This window comes from Bemisia tabaci, chromosome 4 (genome assembly GCF_918797505.1).
Source record: "Bemisia tabaci chromosome 4, PGI_BMITA_v3".
NCBI lineage: Eukaryota > Metazoa > Arthropoda > Insecta > Hemiptera > Aleyrodidae > Bemisia > Bemisia tabaci.
The window spans coordinates 26,497,543-26,503,613 of NC_092796.1; the positions used below are offsets into that span (position 1 = coordinate 26,497,543).

The 6,071-nt window shown below is 43.5% G+C and overlaps 1 protein-coding gene across 1 annotated transcript in view; it reads left to right on the forward strand.

Moving 5' to 3' along the window:
- Positions 1-5,713, forward strand: part of LOC109043461 (Histone deacetylase 11) — a 36,362-nt gene extending 30,649 nt beyond the window's left edge. The window contains exon 10 of the transcript XR_011899740.1: positions 893-5,713. The gene's annotated coding sequence lies outside the window, so the exon portion shown is untranslated. The remainder of the gene's footprint in view (positions 1-892) is intronic.
- Positions 5,714-6,071: the final 358 nt, after the last annotated feature.

Genomic DNA, 6,071 nt, shown 5'->3' on the forward strand with positions numbered 1-6,071 from the left:
AATGCTCATTTCGAATGTGAACCCCTGTTCCAACTGGCAATCGCAGGTGGCCGCTTCTTTTCCGAAGGGTATCCACTCGGGGGTGCCTATGTTCCTGGCCATTGCCAGTTGAACCCTAGGTTAAACCTTGCGTGGTACCCGTATGGAAACGTTACCACGACGTCCCCGGGCCTCTAGATGATCATCTTTGGGTGGAACCCATTTTTCTTAAGGACTCTCGGCGAAACGACATTTCTCTTATGACAAGAGTATCCATTGCACCTTTTTGCCTCAGAAAACGTCCTATTCAAAAAATTTTCAAATTTTTTGGATTCATCGATTGGAAGAGTGTACCAGATTTTCGGCGCGCCCTCCAGGTGGTGGTTGAGGCTATAGAGGCACATGGCCTCCCGATGCCACGCGAAGCTGGAATATTTTAATCGCAGGTGGCCGCTTCTTTTCCGAAGGGTATCCACTCGGGGGTGCCTATGTTCCTGGCCATTGCCCAGTTGAACCCTAGGTTAAACCCTGCGTGGTACCCGTTTGGAAACGTTACCACGACGTCCCCGGGCCTCTGGATGATCATCTTTGGGTGGAACCCATTTTTCTTAAGGACTCTCGGCGAAACGACATTTCTCTTATGACAAGAGTATCCATTGCACCTTTTTGCCTCAGAAAACGTCCTATTTAAAACATTTTCAAATTTTTTTGATTCATCGATGGGAAGAGTGTACCACACCTTCGGCGCGCCCTCCAGGTGGTGGTTGAGGCTGTAGAGGCACATGTCCTCTCTATGCCACGCGAAGCTGGAATATTTTGTCCCGAAGTATGTGTAACTGTTCGTCACACCAAGTTCGAACACCTTACCACCCAATTTCGATCTCGTTCATTGGCGCGGCTATTTCTTTTCCAGATGTTGCAGCAATATTACAGAGTCATGTTATAGTGATACAGAAAGATGATACAGCCGCAAGTCTCGAGTAAAATTGCGCTAATTTTCGCAATAATTCCGCAACATTGCTTCTAAGTTTTGCCTTTGCAAAACGATATACCTTTCCGACATCCAAAAAATCTACAAGCTTTTGGCTCATCAGTAATATATGAGAATAACTTGGCGTAATGTGACTATTAATTTTGGATTCATAGCTTTTACGAGGTGTGTATAATCGAAATAGCGAAAGAGCCCCTATTCAATGGTAACAAAACATATTTTTTTTTTAATTTCACTGAATCGCCATACCTCCTCTGCATTTTGAAGCTCGTCCACGACGACCATGTCAATTAGTTCATGAGGAACTCCGAAATAATTGCACTCTCTGACATTGTACCTCTTCCCAATGACATACAGCTTTTTTCCCTCCACTATATTGGTGACTTCTATGACGGCGCCGTTCTCAAGTCCACAAACATTGTTTGGGAGTCGACATTGCATTGTGAAATCTTTGTAGGGACAATGGAAATATTGTTTCCCTTCCACCCTTGTTGGTAAAGGTCTTTTGCGCTTCCCTTTTAATACTACCCATTTATGCTTCAGCTGTTGGTGGAAGGATATTATAAAGTCGCCGTTTAGCTCGCTTTGCCTTTTGGCAATTTGAGCCGCTGGTCGAATAATGCTCCTAAGCTGATGGGTTTTTAGCATAAATAGGTGATTTTCAAAAGGGAAAGCACTTGAGTTGTCCAAGGACCCAAACCTCTCAACATCATCTGGCAAATGAGTCAAGGCATGAAAGTTGTATACAAAAGTTCTAGCACCATACAACGTGTGCGCTCCTCTCCGAAAATCGTGAATCATTCGTCTCATTCTCGGAACCTCTTTTTGACAGTGTTTTGGATCTACTCCGATCCGAATAGCGCCGCTCAAATTCATACAATTTTTGTATTTATGAACATCTAAATATTGCTTTAAAAGCACGGGTCCGATGTAAAAAAGAAACGTCCTGCATTCCGTTGCCTTCCAGTCTTTTTTTAACTCGGTAGGAAATCTTTGAAATTCGACTGGTTTCTTCTTCTGTAGAGCCTCCAAGTCCTTATTAATCGCATTGATCGTTTCAACGAAAACAAAAATAAGAAATTCTCGAGTGCTTGTAGTGTATAGGCAAAATGAGGAGGGAAAATGCTTGGGAATATTTCTCTTGAAAAGAACTCGATTCCCCTTTCCTTACAAGAATAAGGATTCAACGCGTTCCATACTAGTCGGTAGATACAGGAAGAGAGAAAAATTATCCGATCGAGCGACGCAATAGCTCAACTACCACTTGTCAGGGAATTCCACCCACAACTTTTCCGCCCCGTACAAGTATGATGCGCTTTCCTTGCCGTCCCCCAGCCCTTCTTGGCGTCGCCAATATTCGTTGATTAAAACATTTTCATCTTGACCACTGGGCTCGTCTTTATTTCGGAAGTCTTGCACTTTCCGAGATTTTTGGCGAGATTTTTCCCCACTTGCGAGGCAGCAGCCCGGTTTATTGGTACCAATAATTATCTAATTGAAAAGTGGAAAAAACAATTCGATCAGTGTGTATCCTGCAATTCTATATTTAAGTCCCTGAAGAATCTTAAACCATCGTTGAAATCTTGTCAAAGACTGAGCCCTCACGGTCATAACTTCGAAACATATTATTTTTCCCGCAGTCCTCACAATCCTCGTCAATTTGGAAATCATCCAAACAATGCTTACAATGATGTCGAGCAACACAGAAGTTCAGCTCGTGTAAATATTCGTTCTTAACATTAGTCCTCTTACATTGCGTCGCCTTTAAATCGTAAAACACACACAAAAATTATTAATTTTCATTTTTACCCTCAAGCCCATGTTTACAGGAAGGACTACCCTGATTCTGGACTGGATCTGGGTCAGCGTTTCTCTTCTCGGATTTTTTATAGACCCGCTCTCTGATTGGCTGCATTCAACTAAAGCGTTCTACTGATACATGTTTACCGCATATCGAACAAAAATTACACCCCAGAAATGTGGTTTTTTCTGGCTTTTAGTATTAAACACTTTCAAAGAACTGTTGCATTGATTGATAGCCTCACAAGTGGTTTCTTCCTTATCGTACTTCTCAAAATGATTTTCGTTGCATTTTGTACCGTATAAATATCGATTGCATTTGCTGCAAGTTACTCTTGCAACGGGCTGATTGCGCGCGGTTTTACTATTACAGGCAGGACACCGAGTTGCACATTTGTGAGCTTCAACTTTATGATATCCTATTTTACATTCGCGACAGAAAAAGTTTGAGCCAAATGCTCCACTTCGCCTTTTCGTCCTCCCGCCGCCATTTCCTGAGAAATTTTTTAGGACCTCGGCTATAAACAAAAACAAATACTTAGTAACATTATAAAATTATTCACTTTAACAATCAGAAATGATAACACAAAAAAAAAAAAAAAAAAAAAAAAAAAAAAAAAAAAAAAAACTCTTCATTTGCAGTGATTTGCAGAAAGAAGATGATTTTTCAAAGTAGACATAGTCACAACAAAAGTACCTCTGTCTAATTTTGAGAATGTATTAGAGCAGAAATTGGACTTAGAACAATAGGTTTTGTTGTCAATAATACCGACAAAACTAGCGCTTCGACAAGAATTGCAGTTTTTGAAAACTCTATGCAGACTGAATTAAGAGTCCGCTATCTTTACCGTTTAAAGTAGGTGAAATACGTGATTTGCTGAAAAATTAGGGGTTATGATAAAAATCTAATTTGAGCAATCGACATGTGTATTCCGCAAAAACATCAAAAACTCGAACAAGGGAGGCGCAAAGGGTCAAACTCCGAGTCCCTTCCTTTCCGCAAAATCCCTTCAGCCTGCGAGCGTCATTGCATCGGGTCCATCTGGCGACCAGTGCTCTGATCGCCGGAAACAAAGCAGCTCACGGACCGCGGGACCAAAAGGGACGAAATCTCGTGGCCGAGGCCAACGCGACAACCTGTTCTCTAGTATAATAGTATACTAACAGTTTTAGTATAATCGACCAAAAATGTTCTGAATGAGACAACATCGTCGATTGGACCTCCATTCTCCAGGTTTACTTTAGCACGGCGACACAGCAATTGAGCCTCCGACTTCTGGAGATTGCTGTGTTTCTTGGAAAGTAACTCAGATAGCCTGATGTTATTGTAACGTTTCATCATTTCATGACTGCCATTCTTTTGACAGTGAGCAACTGCAACGACCAAAGCTCTTGCTGAACAAAGGTTGTCTCCACTGTCCCAACTGGGCTTCTTGATGTTCGTGAAAAAAATGCGGGTCTCCGGATCTTTGCAACATTCTAATCGCTGCATTCTTTCATCGTAGGGTTGAGGATACGAGTTAAACACCATGTGAATACCTCTCTCTTCGCACTGCACTACTCTTTCAGTTTCGAAATCAGCAGCATCAAAAAACATTCCACCATCAAAAACGTAATTATCGATGTATTCGTCTATTATATAATTTATGTCATTATCAATGCCATCATTCCTCCCTAGACTAGGTAACCCTCAAATCAACAACCTCCGTATTCTTATGTCTCTCTCTTTCCATTATACTCGATGATGGAAATTCTGGATTGTACGTCGAGTATGTTCCTGAGACCATGGTTGCATTATCATCATTACCATAATCCTTCCATGTATCCATATGTAGAGGACCTTTATAGGGAGAGTGCGAACGTGGCTCAACGCAATCATCTCGGTCTTGTCAGACGACTCAGGATATAATTAATCGGGTATAATTGATTCTTCCAGAACACAGAGCATAAAAATCTCACCCAGGCGTCATATCCGGGAGAGGGCGAACATCGCCATTCCAATTAATGACCTCCACTGGCGGGTCGTAGATTGGCCACCATGCGTTTCTTTCGGCTCTCTCCACTTCAGCCTGTGGGCTGTCAACTGCTGGTCTTAGCACCGAAGGCTCGTCAGGGTAGGTAAGATGAGGTCTTCGCTCGGGAGTCGGGAAGGTGAGGGCGGAGGTGTGCTGGTACGGCGAACACAAGCCTTGAGCACCTTCTTCTCCAACGCTGAACTATTGCACATGAAGGAATCAAATCAGGCATTTTTTCCTGAAAACATAACACACGTCAAAACCATAGAGTACATGTATAGGAGGGGCTCGGCTGTGGTGGCTCGGTGCAGCCAGCTCCGCCTTCTCAGACCAGAGAGGTTCGGCAAAACATAATACCATAAAGAAATGACATAGAGTGCTTTAAAATGTGCTAAAAGTCGATACATTTTTAATAGCGGCTATAAGTGGTTTTTCCAGAATACAGAGCATAAAAATCTTACCCAAGCGTCATAATCCGCGAGAGGGCGAATATCGCCTTCCCAATTTGTGACCTTTCATGGGGGATCATAAATAGGCCACCGGGCGTATCTCTCCGCCCTCTCCGCTTCTTCCTGGGGGGTGTCAATGGCTGGTCTTAGCACCACAGGCTCATCGGGGTAAACGAGTGGAGGTCGATTATCGGGTATGCGTTGGCGGAGGTGGGCAGGAATCTCGAACACGACCCTGGAACGCCGCTCTCGCCAACGCATCACAATCTGGCACGATGGAACGTAATCCGGCATTTTTAAATTTCTGAAAACATAGCACACAACAAAACCATAGAGTACATGTATAGGAGGGAAGAGTGCGACTCTGGCGTGGTGCAGCCAGCTCCGCCTTCTCAGACCAGAGAGGTTCGGCAAAACATAATACCATAAAGAAATGACATAGAGTGCTTTAAAATTCCTTAGTCGATAAATTTTTAATAGCGGCTATAAGTGGTGGTAACGGCTTCCCAATTTGTGACCTCCCATGGAGGGTCGTAGATCGGCCAGCGGGCGTATCTCTCCGCTCTCTCCGCTTCTTCCTTGGGGGTGTCAATGGCTGGTCTGAGCACCACAGGCTCTTCAGGGTAATAGAGTGGAGCTCGATTATCGGGTATGCGTTGGCGGAGGTGGGCAGGAATCTCGAACACGACCCTGGAACGCCCGGGACGGACAGGAGGAGGGGTGAGACGATGTAGCCATCTTAAGTTTTAGACATGACGTAGAAATAAGAATTTTTTTTGAGGGACACAATTGTTTTACGATGCCATATTATTTATAGGAGAGTAACAAGACTAGCTA